Below are 19,439 nucleotides of genomic sequence, written 5' to 3'. Positions count from 1 at the left end.
AAAATAATCTCAAAATGGATTAACAATCTAAATGTAAAATCAGAAACTATAAAATTCCTAGAGGGAAACATAGGCAGAATACTCTCTGGCATAAATCACAGCAAGATCCTCTTCGACCCACCTCCCAGAGTAACGGAAATAAAAGCAAAAATAAACAAATGGCACCTAATTAAACTTAAAAGCTTTTGCACAATGAAGGAAACTATAAACAAGGTGAAAAGGCAGCATTCAGAATGGGAGAAAATAATAGCAAATAAAGCAACTGACAATCTCTAAACTATACAAGCAGCTCATGCAGCTCAATACAAAGAGCTAAACAGACATTTCTCCAAAGAAGACATACAGATGGCTAACAAACACATGAAACTATGCTCAACATCACTCATTATTCAGTTCAGTTCAGGTCAGTTCAGTCGCTCAGTCGTGTCCGACTCTCCGCGACCCCATGAATCACAGCACGCCAGGCCTCCCTGTCCATCACCAACTCCCAGAGTTCACTCAAACTCACGTCCATCGAGTCGGTGATGCCATCCAGCCATCTCATTCTCTGTCGTCCCCTTCTCCTCCCGCCCCCAACCTTTCCCAGCATCAGAGTCTTTTCCAGTGAGTCAACTCGTCGCATGAGGTGGCCAAAGTATTGCAGTTTCAGCTTCAGCATCAGTCCTTCCAATGAACACCCAGGATTGATCTCCTTTAGAATGGACTGGTTGGATCTCCTTGCAGTATAAGGGACTCTCAAGAGTCTTCTCCAACACCACAGTTCAAAAGCATTGATTCTTCGGCGATCAGCTTTCTTCACAGTCCAACTCTCACATCCATACATGACCACAGGAAAAACCATTGCCTTGACTAGATGGACCTTGGTTGGCAAAGTAATGTCTCTGCTTTTTAATATACTATCAAGGTTGGTCATAACTTTCCTTCCAAGGAGCAAGCGTCTTTTAATTTCATGGCTGCAATCAGCATCTGCAGTGATTTTGGAGCCCCCAAAAATAAAGTCTAACACTGTTTCCACTGTTTTTCCATCTATTTCCCATGAAGTGATGGGACCAGATTAGAGTAATGCAAATCAAAACCACAATGAGGTACCATCTCACACCAGTCAGAATCGCTGCCATCAAAAAAGTCTACAAACAATAAATACTGAAGCGGGTGTGGAGAAAGGGTACCCTTTTACACTGTGGGTGGGAATGCAAACTAGTACAGTCACTGTGGAGAACAGTGTGGAGATTTCTTAAAAAACTGAAAATAGAACTGCCATATGGCCCAGCAATCCCACTGCTAGGCATACTCACTGAGGAAACCAGATTTGAAAGAGACACATGTACTCCAATGTTCATCACAGCACTGTTTACAATAGCTAGGACATGGAAGCAGCGTAGCTGTCCATTAGTAGACAAATGGATAAGAAAGTTGTACATATACACAATGGAATATTACTCAGCCATTTAAAAGAATGCATTTGAGTCAGTTCTAATGATGTGGATGAAACTGGAGCCTTTTGTATACAGTGAAGTAAATCAGAAAGAAAAACATCCATATAGCATATTAGTGTACATATATGGAATTTAGAAAGATGGTAACAATGATCCTATATGCAAGGCAACAAAAGAGACACAGATGTAAAGAATAGACTTTTGGACTCTGTGGGAGAAGGTGAGGGTGGGATGATTTGAAAGAATAGCATTGAAACATGTATATTACCATATGTGAAATAGATGACCAGTCCAAGATCGATGCACGAAACAGGGAACTCAAAACCCATGCACTGGGACAATCCAGGGGGATGGGATGGGGAGGGAAGTGGGAATGGGACTCAGGAGAGGGGGACACATGTGCACTCATGGTTGATTCATGTCATTGTATGGCAAAAATCACTACAATATTGCAAACTAATTAGCCTCCAGTAAAAATAAGTTAAAATTTTTTAAAAATAAGTGATTTATTAGAACAAGATACTTGTGAGGTTTACAAGTGGGCAGATGAGGGGGTGCTGCACCCTGAGAACTTACTAGAGTTTTATAATCAAAGGAAAAGTGGGGAAGGGAGGAAGAACTTTTGTGTTTCTCAAGTAGATGTAATACTTCCATCATCAGCTCCTTCTCCAGGTTGGGCAGGGGAGTTTTCTTGTTGCTACATGTTCAAGCTAGGTTCACAAATTATTGTGTTTTATGTGTGTAGAGAGCATGTCCTTGGAATAATTAACTTACTGAGCTCAGTGGGCAGGATGTGGGTCTCATGTCAGCATTTTTTTATTGCTGGGGGCATGTCTCATGCTTCTGTTACATGGTTTTGTGGTTAAGCAAACCTTCTCTCTTGAGTAATCATTAATTTACAGGGGCCCTTCCATATTTTTTCTAATTACAGTTCCCTAGCAGAATTAACTATTTAATCACCTGCTTTGTCCTTTTATTCTGTCCTTATCAATATGACTGCAAATCTAATAAAAGAAGCCTGTAAAATAGGAATTTAAAGTACTTTTCTAAATAGGAAAAAGATATCATACTGCCAATGATAAAAACATTAATCTACTGAGAATAATTTTCTAGTATTTGCTTTTAGAAAATATAAATGGAATTATTAAAAATCATGTAAAACAACTTCCCAATTTTAATATATGGAAGTATATTCATTTATAAAAAGAGAAGCACAGTGCCCTCTTCAAAGGAACAATATGTATGAGGTGAAGCATACATTTTAGAAAGTACTAACTGTCGGCATTTGGTGAGTCTTAGAAAGTTTTGCTGTCAAGGGAGGACAGAAAGGTTTTGAAAGCCATAAAATAACGTTTTTAGAAGAAGCAGCCTGTCTCTAGGTTGTTGCCAGTGTTAGCACTAGGTATGTTACTAAGGAAACGAATAAAGCTTAATAGTAACAGGATTATTTACAAGAGATTCTGGGTGATTTCTGTGACATGTGTCTCTTGGCAGATACCATGAGAACCCACAGATTTTAAGTCTTAAACAGAGGTAAGAAGCTAATGCATCAACATGGAATCAAGCACCAACAATAATGACAAGTACTACTCTTAAAATGATTGCTTTATTTTCTACTAATTTTGGTATAAATGCAACCCCATACATTCTCTTCAAAGTGAATTCTGGTTTTAGAGGATAACAGAGAAATCTGAGGAACAGGCACAGAATTTGGCATTCTAGGTTTCCACCTATACCCTATTAATTTTGTGATTTTGGGGGTTGTTTTAAAGTTCTTAATCTAAATTTTATGTGATTCATAAAACTTTTATCTGTATATATATATATATATATACACACACACATATATATATGACTGATTGCTTATTCCATATTAAGTAATCAGGAAATAAATATTATTATTACTAGAAATATGTTAATATTATTTAAACAAATTTTTTGAGCACTTGCTCCATGATGAGTACCATTTTAGGCTCTGGTATGCAAAGCAAAGCTAAATAAATGTATCCTCAAAACACACATATTTAAAGTAGCGTTATTGCAAATATAAAAATACATGTAAAATTACAAATTCTGATAATTGAATATGGAGGACAACACCATGTATTTTGAGAACAATAGCAAAGATATACATAATTTAGATTGAAAAACAAACAAACAAACAAACAATCAGAGGAACTATCTTCATTAAGTGGCCTCCTAAGTAGTACCCGAAAAGATGAATAGAATATAACACAAAGAAGACATTCAACAGAGTGAATGATGTAAAAGAATGCTTAAGATTAAGAACGAGATAGAAAGACAAGATTGGCAGAAGGTGGTGTGGAACAGCTTAAAGGACAAGAGGGGGCTACAACACAGAGGGCAAACAATTGTATGTACATTTGAAGACCTTTCTCAGGAGATGCATAACTACAAGTCAGATTGGCTGTTTGAAGGAATTTTCTAGCTGCATTTGATAGAAATAGGGAAATAAGACTGGAACAATGGAAGTCAGAATGTTTTACTCAAATTTCCACATTTAAAGAGTTCCAGCAAGTTTTCCACGGAAGACATCATTACACTAAAGCTTGAGTAATGTAAGTGTACAATTGTAGTTCAGTTCAGCCACTCAGTCGTGACTGACTCTTTGCAACCCCATGATTCACAGCACACCAGGCCTACATGTCCATCATCAACTCCCGGAGTACAGTCAAACTTATGTCCATCGAGTCGGTGATGCCATCCAGCCATCTCATTCTCTGTCATCCCCTTCTCCTTCCACCCCCAATCCTTCCCAGCATCAGAGTCTTTTCCAGTGAGTCAACTCTTCGCATGAGGTGGTCAAAGTATTAGAGTTTCAGCTTCAGTCCTTCCAATGAAACACGCAGGATTGATCTCCTTCAGAATGGAATGGTTCGATCTCCTTGCAGTCCAAGGGACTCTCAACAGTCTTCTCCAGAACCACAGTTCAAAAGCTTTCTTCACAGTCCAACTCTCACATCCATACAGGGCAACTGGAAAAACCATATCCTAGAGTAGATGGACTTTTGTTGGCAAAGTAATGTCTATGTTTTTTAATATACTATCTAGGTTAGTCATAACTTCCTTCCCAAGGAGTAAGCGTCTTTTAATTTCGTGACTGATTTCAGCAACTGCAGTGATTTGGTAGCCCCCCCAAAAAAAGTCAGCCACTGTTTCCACTGTTTCCCCAGCTATTTCCCATGAAGTGATGGGACCAGATGCCATGATCTTTGCTTTCTGAATGTTGAGATTCAAGCCAACATTTTCATTATCCTCTTTCACTTTCATCAAAGGCTTTTCAGTTCCTCTTCATTTTCTGCCATAAGGGTGGTGTCATCTGCATATCTGAGGTTATTGATATTTCTCCTAGAAATCATGACTCCAGCTTGTGCTTCTTCCAGCCCAGCGTTCCACATGATGTACTCTGCATATAAGTTAAACAAGCAGGGTGACAATATACAACCTTGTCGTATTCCTTTTTCTATTTGGAACCAGTCTGTTGTTCCATGGCCAGCTTTAACTATTGCTCCTTGACCTGCATACAGGTTTCTCAAGAGGCAGGTCAGCTGGTCTGGTATTCCCATCTCTTTCAGAATTCTTCACAGTTTATTGTGATCCACACTGTCAAAGGGTTTGGCATAGTCAATGAAGCAAAAATAGATGTTTTTCTGGAACTCTCTTGCTTTCTCCATGATCCAGTGGATGTTGGCAATTTGATCTCTGGTTCCTCTGCCTTTTCTAAAACCTGCTTGAACATCTGGAAGTTCACAGTTCACATATTGCTGAAGCCTGGCTTGGAGAATTTGAGCATGACTTTACTAGCATGTGAGATGAGTGCAATTGTGTGGTAGTTTGAGCATTCTTTGGCATTATCTTTCTTTGGGATTGGAATGAAGACTGACCTTTTCCAGTCCTGTGGCCACTGCTGAGCTTTTAAATTTGCTGGATATTGAGTGCAGCACTTTCACAGCATCATCTTTCAGGATTTGAAATAGCTCCACTGGAATTCCATCACCTCCACTAGCTTTGTTCGTAGTGATGCTTTCTAAGGCCCATTTGACTTCACATTCCAAGATGTCTGGCTCCAGGTGAGTGATCACGCCATCGTGAATATCTTGGTCATGAAGATCTTTTTTGTATAGTTCTTCTGTGTATTCTTGCCACCTCTTCTTAATATCTTCTGCTTCTGTTAGGTCCACAATATTTCTGTCCTTTATCGAGCCCATCTTTGTATGAAATGTTCCCTTGGTATCTCTAGTTTTCTTGAAGAGATTTCTTGTTTTTCCTATTCTCTTGTTTTCCTCTATTTCTTTGCATTGATCGCTGAGGAAGGCTTTCTTATCTCTCCTTGCTATTCTTTGGAACTCTGCATTCAGATGCTTATATCTTTCCTTTTCTCCTTTGCTTTTCGCTTCTCTTCTTTTCACAGCTATTTGTAAGGCCTCCTCAGACAGCCATTTTGCTTTTTTGCATTTCTTTTCCATGGAGATGGTCTTGGTCCCTGTCTCTTGTACAATGTCACAAACCTCCGTCCATAGTTCATCAGGCACTCTATCATATCTAGTTCCTTAAATCTATTTCTCACTTCCACTGTATAATCATAAGGGATTTGATTTAGGTCATAAATGGTCTAGTGTTTTTCCCTACTTTCTTCAATTTCAGTCTGAATTTGACAATAAAGAGTTCATGATCTGAGCCACAGTCAGCTCCTGGTCTTATTTTTGCTAACTGTATAGAGCTTCTCCATCTTTGGCTGCAAAGAATATAATCAATCTGATTTCGGTGTTGACCATCTGGTGATGTCCATGTGTAGAGTCTTATCTTGTGTTGTTGGAAGAGGGTGTTTGCTATGACCAGTGCATTCTCTTGGCAAAACTATATTAGCCTTTGCCCTGCTTCATTTTGTGCTCCAGGGCCAAATTTCCCTGTTACTCCAGGTGTTTCTTGACTTCCTACTTTTGCATTCCAGTCCCCTATAATGAAGAGGACATCTTTTTTGGGTGTTAAATTTAAAAGGTCTTGTAGGTCTTCATAGAACCGTTCAACTTCAGCTTCTTCAGCATTACTGGTTGGGTCATAGGCTTGATTTACTGTAATATTGAATTGTTTGCCTTGGAAACGAACAGAAATCATTCTGTCATTTTTAAGATTGCATCCAAGTACTGCATTTCAGACTCTTATTGACCATGATGGCTATTCCATTTCTTCTAAGGGATTCCTGCCCACAGTAGTAGATATAATGGTCATCTGAGTTAATTTCACCCATTCCAGTCCATCTTAGTTTGCTGATTCCTAGAATGTCAACATTCACTTTTGCCATCTCCTGTTTGACCTCTTCCAATATGCCTTGATTCATGGACCTAACATTCTAGGTTCCTATGCTATATTACTCTTTACAGTATCAGATCTTGCTTCTGTCACCAGTCATATCCACAACTGGGTATTGGTTTTGCTTTTGCTCCATCCCTTCATTCTTTCTGGAGTTATTTCTCCACTGATCTCCAGAAGCATCCTGGGCACCTACCGACCTGGGGAATTCCTCATTCAGTATCCTATCATTTTGCCTTTTGATAATGTTCAGGGGGGAGAAGGAAATGGCAACCCACTCCAGTGTTCTTGCCTGGAGAATCCCAGGGATGGGGGAGCCTGGTGGCCTGCTGTCTATGGGGTCACACAGAGTCGGACACGACTGAAGTGACTTAGCAGCAGCAGCAGCAGTAGCAATGTTCAGGGGTTCTCAAGGCAAGTATCCTGAAGTGGTTTGCCATTTCCTTCTCCAGTGGACCACATTCTGTTAGACCTCTCCACCATGACCCGCCCATCTGGGTGGCCCCACAAGGCATGGCTTAGTTTAGCTCAACCAAAAGATTATGGGATTTATACAGAATATCAGTAGAGATGTGAGAGAGAGAATATGTGTACCAAATGTTTAGAAAGGTGAACCAAATGGTATGGAATTGACTAGAAATCATTCATGTTGCTAGACTAATTTCCAGCTAGGGAGAATAATTTCACTATTTCAGTCTGTTCCAGCCATGCTAGTTGGCCCTGCTATTGTGGTCATGCTTTGCCTGGAGTGCCTTTCACCAGATATACCAATAGTGGGTACCCTCTATTGCTTTACTCAGTTCTGAGGTCAAATGAGCATTTTCTCTATCTCTGGCTAGAAGAACATAAACTACAAGAGGGCAGAAATATTTGATGTTTACTTGTTTTTTAGTTGTTGCTGCTTTTTTTTTAAGGATTATTTTAAGTTCCTAGAACAGTGCTTTGGTCTCACAGGCATTCATTGAATTATTGATTTGCTGTTATTCATAGGTGTGCACGTGGAGGAAAAGTTTTTTGGAAAGATAGTGTAATGAATTTTGAGTTATTAACCAAGATAGTATCTCGGATTCAAGAGTCTCATGTAGAATACAGCTGTGATTTATGTAGAGGTAAATAATAAAATATTAAAAAGCAGACACATTACTTTGCCAACAAAGGTCTGTCTAGTCAAAGCTATGGTTTTTCCAGTGGTCATATATGGATGTGATAAATGGACTGCGAATAAAGCTGATCACCGAAGAATTGATGATTTTGAACTGTGGTGTTGGAGAAGAATCTTGAGAGTCCCTTGGACTGCAAGGAGATCCAACCAGTCCATCCTAAAGGAGATCAGTCCTGGGTGTTCATTGCAAGGACTGATGTTGAAGCTGAAGCTCCAATACTTTGGCCACCTCATGCAAAGAGTTGACTCATTGGAAAAGACCGTGATGCTGTGAGGGATTGGGGGCAGGAGGAGAAGGGGACGACAGAGGATGAGATGGCTGGATGGCATCACCGACTCGATGGACATGAGTTTGAGTGAACTCCAGCAGTTGGTGATGGACAGGGAGGCCTGGCGTGCTGCGATTCATGGGGTCACAACGAGTCGGACACGAATGAGCGACTGAACTGAACTGAACTGAGACAATAGTATTCTAATGGAGCTAATGTATAATTAGCTCCATTGGCATGAATACACAATCTAGGGTATTGTATAGATTATACATTTAAAATTACTGAAGAGACAGCATATTTGCTTTTCATTGGCAGCCTTTTTAATAAGTTGCTGGGCTAATTATGTCTTAAAGGTAGAACTATTCTCATGACTCTTTCATGCTACTGATAGCTTACAATGAACAATGTCAGATTCATGATCTCCAAAGAAGAAATTTTAGCTTCAGGACCAGAGACCAGGCTTAACCACTCAGGGCTCTTGTGTGGGAGAAGTTTTACTCCAGTGAAAAGTGACAGAGAAAGCTTCTGACATAGACACAGAAGGGGGCAGAGAGAGTCCCCCTCACTAGTCTTAGCAAGGGAGCCATATGCTTTTACAATTTACTCTTTAAGATGACAGGTTTAGAACTAGCAATAGAAAGATGTTATCAGATTCATTCCCATAATATACATTTTAAGATAAGATTAGTCAAAAGGTTCTCAAGAAGGAGAAACATGACCTCAAGCAGGATACGTTGTTGTTATATAATCGTTCAGTCAGTCAGTTAGTTCAGTTGCTCAGTCATGTCTGACTCTTTGCAACCCCATGAATCACAGTACGCCAGGCCTCCCTGTCCATCACCAAATCCCGGAGTACACTCAAACTCATGTCCATCGAGTCGGTGACGCCATCCAGCCATCTAATTCTCTGTCGTCCCCGTCTCCTCCCGCCTCCAATCCCTCCCAGTATCAGAGTCTTTTCCAGTGAGTCAACTCGTCACATGAGGTGGCCAAAGTATTGGAGTTTCAGCTTTAAGCATCAGTCCTTCCAATGAACACCTAGGACTGATCTACTCTAGAATGGACTGGTTGGATCTCCCTGCAGTCCAAGGGACTCTCAAGAGTCTTCTCCAGCACCACAGTTCAAAAGTATCAATTCTTTGGTGATCAACTTTCTTCACAGTCCAACTCTCATATCCATACATGACATACATGACCACGGGAAAAAGCCGTAGCCTTGACTAGACGGACCTTGGTTGACAAAGTAATGTCTCTGCTTTCTAATATACTATCTAGGTTGGTCATAATTTTCCTTCCAAGGAGTAAGCGTCTTTTAATTTCATGGCTGCAATCAGCATCCACAGTGATTTTGGAGCCTCCTCAGGGATCCCGGATTTGGTATAAATCTCCCTAGGAATTGAGTCTCTCACTACTTCCTATGTACATGAAATATGCTTGGTTGTTCTACTCTGCTACAGATGTTACCAAGATTTGCCACTCTGAGGAATGTTCAGATATTTTTATTACTCTCTCTAGCATCTCTGTGTGGTACTTATTGCTTAGTTGAGCTCAGCCTGATTTACAGAGTTGGCAGTCTAAATTTCAAATTAAAAACTACTGAAGGTCCTGGTTTTACATTTTGAACTGAGCTATGAGTTCCATCAAAATCTATTAGAATTTTCCCAGGCATTAATAAAATAGCACTTCTTCCCATTTGTCTTTCATCCTCTGTGTTTTTATTTCATTTCTGAACATTAGTAGTGAGGATGCCTGCAGTGTATTCATGCGTAGTCTCTCAGTCATATCTGACTCTGCAACCCATGGAATTAGGCCATCAAGCTCCTCTGTCCATGAGATTCTCCAGGCAAGAATATGGAGTGGGTAGCCATTCCCTTCTCCAGGGGATCTTCCTGATGCAGGGATTGAACCCAAGTCTCCCACATTGCAGGCAAATTCTTTACCATCTGAGCCACCAGGGGTGGATAGTTATAAATATCAGCATCAAGTCCAGTTTTAAACCCAACTTTTATGATTACAAATTATCTCAAAGGGAACATTTTTTCTTTTTATGTTTAAGAAATTATCAATAATAATGTAATAATAAAAAGAATAAAATAAAATCACTTCTATAGTGAAAAACAAAACTGGTGTAATAAAATGTTTTCATCATAGAAATATTAAGCCATAACCATAATGATGGTAATGAAGAGTACTTCACCATGAAATAGGAAATGGTGAGAAGTAATTCTCGGGATAAAAATGATATTAAAAGTTATGGAAACTTTGTTCTTGATAATAGCAACATCAAAGTGCATGTGTACATTGCTTCAGTTGCTTCAGTAGTGTCTGACTTGTTGTGACTCCATCAGCCTTAATCTGCCATGCTCCTCTGTCCATGGGATTTCCGTGGCAATAATACTGGAGTGGGTTGCCATACCCTCCTCTACGGGATCTTCCCAACCCAGGGATCGAACTTGAGTCTGCCTGCATCTCCTGCATTGCAAAGTCCATACTGAAAATTTCAAAATATTTATAGTATGACATTGTATGAGCTAAATATTTCTGGAAAAACAACAGAAAGAAGACATTTGAACAAAACTATGTAAAATATATTTGTTTTAATAAAACAACTTTTATTTTATTATTTTATAATTTTCTGTAAGGCTATTTGTCTAGTGAAACTAATAATTTAGCTTCATATTTTAGATGCGAGTTTCCTTTTATAAGGGGTACTCATTGGTTAACCACTATACATATAAACACAGATTTTCCTATTGCTATAAAACTCACCAATTCAATTAAATGTCTCTTATGCCTTTGCAATCTATGCTGAAGTCCATGTTGTCGCAGAGTCAGACATGACTGAGCAACTGAACTGAACTATGTTTGTTAACAAGGTGTTTTACATATTTAAATTAAGGGGTAAGTGTAAGTTTTTGTGTGTGTGCTCATTAATATTTTTCTTTCAATGGAGTAAAATATGCATTTATTTTTAACTCAGTTACAGAAATTTTCAAAAATATACAAAAGTAAAAAGATTAAGATACTGAATTCCCAGATACCTATCATCAACTTAAAAAAAAAAAAAATCAACATTTTTGTCAATATTGTTTCCAGCATCACCTCCCAATATATTTGTTTTTCTGTTTATTGGTCATTCATTGTATAAAGCAATGGGGTACCCTGGTGGCTCAACTGGTAAAGAATCCGCCTGCAAAGTGGGAGACCTGCGTTCAGTCTCTAGGTTGGGAAGATCCCCTAGAGAAGGCAAAGGCTACCCACTCCAATATTCTCACCTGGAGAATTCCATGGACGGTATAGTCCATGGGGTTGCAAAGAGTTGGACACAACTGAGTAACTTTCACTTTCTTTCACTTATATAAAGAAACAATCAGAAAGCATATTTTAACCATAAATACTTCAGAATGTATCTAGAAAAGATAAGAAGTAGAAAGCTGCTGTAAAACACAGGAAGATTAGCATGGTGCTCTGTGATGGCCTAGAAGGGTAGGGTGGGGGTGTGAGAGGGAGGGAAACTCCAGAGGGAGGGGATACATGTATACTTATGGCTGATTCACATTGTTGTAGAGCAGAAATCAACACAACATTGTAAAACAATTATCCTCCAATCAAAACTAAATTTGAAAAAATAAGAAAAAATAGCAAAAACAAAAAATAAAATAATTAATTTTTTTAAAAATAAATTATTTTAAAAATTAATCACCATGCCATTATCACATATTTTACAATTCATGAAACTTCTATATCATGTAAGATACAGTCCATGCTAAAAGTTCCCCAAAGTCTTTTAAAGTTGTTTGCTTTATAGTTGTTAAATATATCCATGATCTTCACATTGCAGCACAGGGGACTACACTAGATTTTCTAACATTAATTCTAGTTTTGAAAAATTAGGCTTGTTTCTTTTTCTTGGGGAAGACATGAAAATTTCTTGTTCTCATATGACAATGGGTATCATTAGCAGGAATGGCATCTCTGAGACTACACTAGATGTGTTTAGATATCAACACCATATTTCTCAGGCATGTCTGTGGTGGCATGACTTGCTTACTGTTCTTTGGAGCTCCCTCAGAGTTCATGACATTTTAGTGGTTCTTGAGCTAGATTGTTTCAATAACTACTACATTCTCTACAGATGTAGACATTCTCTTCAGAAACTGCATAAGCTCTATCTAACCAGGAGTTGCTTAAAAGTGTTGGTACAAAATGTTGAAGGGAAGGAAAGGAAATACCAAATGAAACACAAAATAAAGATGGAGAACTTAGACTAGCAGATATCAAGATTAACTGAAAATGATTTGGTATAAACCTTTGTATGTTAGTGCAAAGCTAGGCAAATACAACAGAATAGAGTCCAGAAATAATCTTGAACACACATAATCACTTAATTTACTACAAAATGCCTATAAAACTCAATGGGAAAAGATTTTTTTCAAAACTATTGATTATGCATAAATGTACACTACATACGTCATGTATAATGTATATGCCAAAAAAATGATGCTTGCTAACTTGGTGTTGAAGAAGATTCTTGAGAGTCCCTTGAACTGTGAGGAGATCAAACCAGTCAATCCTAAAGGAAATCAGTCCTAAATATTCATTGAATGGACTGATGCTGGAGCTGAAACTCCAATACTTTGGCCACCTGGTGCAAAGAACTGACACGTTGGAAAACACCCTGATGCTGGGAAAGATTGAAGGCAGGGGGAGAAGGGGACGACAGAGGATGAGATGGTTGATGGTATCACCAACCCAATGGACATGAATTTGAGCAAGCTCCGGGATTTAGTGATGGACAGGGAAGCCTGGAGTGCTGCAGTCCATGAGGTCACAAAGAGTCGGACATGACTGAGCAACTGAACTGATCCTATTGACTACATAGAATACACAAAAGTAAATTTAAAATATATGATAATGAAGTAGAAAGTTAAAACAATTATTTCAGGAGAAACACCCAATAATATATCTTTATAACTTTGGGATAGGAAATTTTTTTTTTGGAAGCAGGACACAAAATTCACCAACATTAAATGAAAAGATTCTTGAATTGGACTACATTAAGATTAGGAAATATTGCATACCATTTAGAGTAAAAACAATGTCATAAAATAGGACAGAATATTTAATAAAGAACTGACAACTTATATTTAGATTTTATAAATAATATCTAAGCATCAATAATAAAAAGACAGACAATATGAAAGAGAAAAGTGCCAATAGACCTCAGTCAGCACACTACAAAAGAGTATATCAAAATGTTCAAAAATACGAAAACATTAATACATTTAAACTCATTGCTCACCATAAAGATGCAAATTGAACCACAATGTGATATCCTTTTATGCCCACAGAAGAGTTTATTTCTTTAAAAATTCATAATACAAAGTGTACAAAGTGTTAGCAGAAATTTGCCTGTGCACAGTCGCTCTGAGTCAGTCGTTTCTGACTCTTTGCAATCCCATGGACTTATAGCCTCCCAGTCTCCTCTGTCCATGGAATTTTCCTGGCAAGAATATTGAAGTAGGTCTCCACTTCATAATATTCGAAACAGTTCAAATTCTGATTCCCTACTGGTAGAATATATATTAAAATTGTATGTCCATTCTGGAAAACTCTTTGGTGTCATCTACCAAAGGGAAAAATATGCACAATATATAACTAGGAAATATCACACTTTGGTGGGTATCTATGTCTATATCTGGAGAAGGAAATGGCAACCCACTCCAGTACTCTTGCCTGGAAAATGCCATGGATGAAGGAGCCTGGTAAGCTCCAGTTCATGGGGTCGCAAAGAGCTGGACATGACTGAGAAACTTCACTTCACCTGTCTATATCTATATACAAAAGACATAAAAATTTTCAGAGTAGGATTCAATTCAGTTCAGTTCAGTTGCTCATTCATGTCCAACTCTTTGCAACCCCATTTATATTCTATTGTTGATGGACAATTTTTCATCAACAGTAGAATATAAATTGTGGATTATTCATACAATATAATCTGTACCATCATAAGAAAATAAAATACTATTACTACCTAAGGAGTAAAACTCAAAATATTTTGAAATGATAACATAAAATAACATGCAGTGATTCAACACTTGTACGTAAGATTTAAACCAGGCAATGGCTGTAGGACTATCGATATACTTTGAGGAAAAGATTGGGTTAGTTACTTGGAAAGAGAAATAAAGTGATATTATTCCATTAATCCTGGTGGGACTGTGGTATGTTTACTTTGTGGTGATGCAATTTACACGTAAGGTTTTTCTACCTTATTATGTTTATGTTAGATGGAAATAAGAGTTTAAAAATGTTTTAAATAATTTATCTGTTAAATTGTTTTAAATTCTGCTTACACAAAAATCTCTGAATGAAAGGCATTACAGGAAAATGAATCTTCTTTCTTTCTTGATTTCATCACCATTCCAGGACATTCACATATATTCTTTGAGAAATGAGAATTTTTAAATAACAAAATTTTTGGAAAAAAATTATTTTAAAGCTATAATCACAGACTTCCTCAGAAGCATTCCTTTGTAATAAATGTTGGTAACTTGAGGATTCAAAGACTGTTTTTTACCAAAAACTCAGTTTTCTTACTTGTATATAGACTTCTCAGCCTATATCTGTCGTTTTACTCTTTCTAGGTGACATTCAAGAAGGCAATGAAAATCCCATGGATGGAGGAACCTGGTAGGCTGCAATCCATAGGGTCGCTAAGAGTTGGACACAACTGAGTGACTTCACTTTCACTTTTCATGTTCATGCATTGGAGAAGGAAATGGCAACCCATTCCAGTGTTCTTGCCTGGAGAATCCCACGGACCGTGGAGTCTGGTGGGCTGCCATCTATGGGTTGCACAGAGTCAGACACGACTGAAGCAACTTAGCAGCAGCAGCAGATGACATTCAAACAACGTTGTGCCTTTTTCTGGTTGGGGTACAGTCACACCACTCTTTTCCCTTAGACTCATCAGTTGTCTCATCTAGTGATAAACCTGTGAGTTGAACTATCCTTTTCACAAAATCTGGCTTGATATAAATCCTTCTTAGAATTTTTCAAAAAGAGTCTATTAAAAGAAACTCTCCTTTCGAGATGTCAGACTATCAGCTCAAATATTCCTGTATTAGGTGAATAAACTTGCAACAACTTCAGTTCTTCAACATAATCATCAGCTCCAGATTTCTTAGATGGTGGAACTAAGTGGTGAAATTGATTGTTAATTTCAGACAAGATTCACATATGTAGAAGCAAAGTTTATGTAACAAGTTAATTTACAGTTATTCAAGGAAACATAAATCACAAAACACTAGTGAAACTAGGCATGCATTCTTAATTAAATAGGTAACTCAAAAACCCATAGTGTCTTTGCAGGATTTTTGGAGGAGCTTGACTTTTTGTTGAGCAAGTAGACATTTTAGTCTTTATTTACTTATTGGCCACATTGCACCAACCAGGAATTGAACACACACCCTTTCCAGTGAAAGTGCAGATTCGTAATCACTGGGCCACCAAGGAAGTCCGTGAAGGAGCATCCTTAAAAGATTTCTCAGCTTTATCTTCCATATATCATGAAGCTTTTATAGAATACACATTTAACACTGAAAATTCTATCCTTATTTAAAAAATAAAAATGAAGAACATAAGATTATGCTAACATAGTAAATTATTAAAATCTACCACTTATTTCTGCATGGAAAGGAGGGTTAAATTATATGTTTCAAATATGTAGGTATGCTATTGAAATATAGCACAATTTAAATTACATTAAGTATACATCATCCAGAAATTTAAAGATGTATAAAACCTTGTAAGTTGGGATAGTGTATTCACTAAAATCAGACACACATTTTTTGTTCATTAGTAAGAAACCTACATTTCTTTAAGACATCTAATCTCCCCAAAGTACACTTTTTAACATGATTCCAATTAAAACACACTGTGGGGAGTGAATCGGCCCACATAGTTTGATTTACTATAATAAAGGAAATAAATGATCTCTATTTTCTTCAGTACTACATTTGTTTCTATGAATTTCTTCTTTATCTCAAAATTTCTGGCCTCTGTCGATTTCTGTTTTTGCTATTTTTTTTTTTTGCTTTTCTTTCTTTAAATATTATTCCTGATTTATGTTTAATAATAATTTATGTAATTAAATTATAGTAAATATGAAATGCAATATATTTAATTATATTTAATAAATATAATTATAAATATATTTAATAATATTGAATGATGTTTAGGAATTATTTAATACTGATTCTTACTATGGTATGAGCTTCCTACACAATGCTATGAGATGTACTCAACCACTTAAATTCATATCTAAACTTTCCAGTGATGTTCAAACTTATGAAATTAATATATATATAAATGTTTTAAAAGAGAGATATAAATATTTACCTTTGTCTAAAGTAAGGCGATACCAAAAAATGCTCAAACTACTGCACAATTGCACTCATCTCACACGCTAGTAAAGTAAAGCTCAAAATTCTCCAAGCCAGGTTTCAGCAATACCTGTGAACCGTGAACTTCCAGATGTTCAAGTTGGTTTTAGAAAAGGCAGAGGAACCAGAGATCAAGTTGCCAACATCCGCTGGATCATTGAAAAAGCAAAAGAGTTCCAGAAAAACATCTATGTCTGCTTTATTGACTATGCCAAAGCCTTTGACTGTGTGGATCACGACAATCTGAATTCTGAAAGAGATGGGAATACCAGACCACCTGACCTGCCTCTTGAGAAACCTGTATGCAGGTCAGGAAGCAACAGTTAGAACTGGACATGGAACAACAGACTGGTTCCAAATAGGAAAAGGAGTACATCAAGGCTGTATATTGTCACCTGCTTATTTAACTTCTATGCAGAGTGCATCAAGAGACACACTGGGCTGGAAGAAACACAAGCTGGAATCAAGATTGCTGAAAGAAATATCAGTAATCTCAGATATGCAGATGACACCACCCTTATGGCAGAAAGTGAAGAAGAATGAAAGAGCCTCTTGATGAAAATGAAAGAAGAGAGTGAAAATGTTGCCTTAAAGCTCAACATTCAGAAAACTAAGATCATGGCATCTGGTCCCATCACTTCATGGGAAATAGATGGGGAAACAGTGGGAACAGTGGCTGACTTTATTTTGGGGGTCTCCAAAATCACTGTAGATGGTGATTGCAGCCATGAAATTAAAAGATGCTTACTCCTTGGAAGGAAAGTTATGACCAACTGAGAGAGCATATTAAAAAGCAGAGATATAACTTTGCCAACAAAGGTCTGTCTAGTCAAGCCTATGGTTTTTCCAATAGTCATGTATGGATGTGAGAGATGGACTATAAAGAAAGCTGAGTGCAGAAGAACTGGTGCTTTTAAACTGTGGTGTTGGAGAAGACTCTTGAGAGTTCCTTGGACTTCAAGGAGATCCAAGCAGTCGATCCTAAAGGAGACCAGTCCTGGGTGTTCATTGCAAAGACTGAGGTTGAAGCTGAAACTCCAATAGTTTGGCCACTTGAAGCGAAGAGCTGACTCATTTGAAAAGACCCTGATGCTGGGAAAGGTTGATGGCAGGAGTAGAAGGGATCATCAGAGGATGAGATTGTTGGATGGCATCATTGACTCAATGAACATGAGTTTGGGTAAACTCCGGGAGTTGGTGATGGACAGCGAGGCCTGGCGTGCTGCAGTTCATGGGGTCGCAAAGAGTCAGACATGACTGAGCGACTGAACTGAACTGAACTGATATTTATATTATCTTCACCTATACCTGTCATCTATGGGGTAGCACAGAGTCGGACACAACTGAAGTGACTTAGCAGCAGCAGCAGCAACTCTGTTAACTCAGAGTTCACTGATTTTAGCCCAAACATATTGATGTAAAATACAGTCTCTACATATGTTTTTAGCCCAAACATATCGATGTAAAATACAGTCTCAACAATGTCCTCCACAGTCCACCCCTGCCATAAGGAAAAGAAATAAAATCTAAGAATGCCCAGGTAAACTTCGGTTCACACATACAACTCGTTTTCTAATGAGCATTTTTCTACTCTCCTGCATAACTCCAATCTACATGCTCTTCTCTCTCGCACTGAGCATGTGACTCTCACCACTGTGGTTCCTCTTGATCACTGCAGCAGTCTCTTTTAAAACATCACTGTTATTCATTCATTTTTTATCCCCTCTCTCTCTTTTGCCCCCTTCCATTCCTCTTCTCTACCCTTTTTCTTTCTCTCTTGCTTCCCTGTCGTTACATTCTTCTATCGCAAATAGAAACTCCCCTGCAGTTTCTTAAAGGACAGTCAAGTCTCCCATTGTTGACTACTGCTGTGTCACTGCCCATTGACAACAGTGGTATCATTGTGTCCAGCCTGTATGGTAGTTTCCAGAGAAATAAGTAAGTGCATCTTTACTTTCTTTTTTCCTTGGGCATTTCCAACGTAGTATTTGTTGTTGTTGTTGTTAGGGTTTATAGTTTATGTTTGTGTTTTTTTTAAGCTTTGCTTACATATACCTTTTTATCTCAGAATGTTTTTTGCTGAATTACTGATGTACTAACAGGCCCCAGGTTTTTATTTCTTGGAGTGGGTCTTTTCCTAGGAGACAGCACATTTGCAGTTACATCAGCTTTCTTGCTTCAATGTGCCAGTTTAGCATCAAGCCTTGAGCTCATGCTCAGTTGCTTCAGTCATGCCTGACTCTTTGTGACCCTGTGGATTGTAGCCTGTCAGACTCCCATGTCCATGGCATTCTCTAGGCAAAGATACTGGGATGGCTTGTCAGGCCCTCTTCTAGGGGATCTCCCCAACCCAGGGATTGAACTGGAGTCTCCTGCCTTCTGCATTGCAAGCAGATTCTTTACCCACTGAGCAACCTGGGAAGCCCCAGCATCAAGCCTAAATATACCTAAATCCTTCTATTGAACATAACTGACTCAATCTATAATAGCTTCCTACATACATAATTTTTTAGAAGGGGAAATATTAAAATATATCAATGTCAAATACAGCATATGCTTAAGTATATTTCTTTAGACATTTATTTTACTGTAATGCTCCAAACTGGTAGTTATCATTTCTTAAACAGTTTTCATTCCTTATATTATTTATTGCATAAATTTCTTGAGACAGAATAGAATATCACTAAATTATATTATAATCAATGTAAAATTTGTCTTAATATGATCATTATCATCTCAATAATGATATTGTTTCAATTTGAATTTTAACTACTAAAAAAATCACATTAGT

Source organism: Moschus berezovskii, chromosome 2 (assembly GCF_049115385.1).
Source record: "Moschus berezovskii isolate FMDL1 chromosome 2, NW_MosBer_1.0, whole genome shotgun sequence".
Taxonomy (NCBI): Eukaryota; Metazoa; Chordata; class Mammalia; order Artiodactyla; family Moschidae; genus Moschus; species Moschus berezovskii.
Note: the sequence above shows the minus strand (reverse complement) of the source record.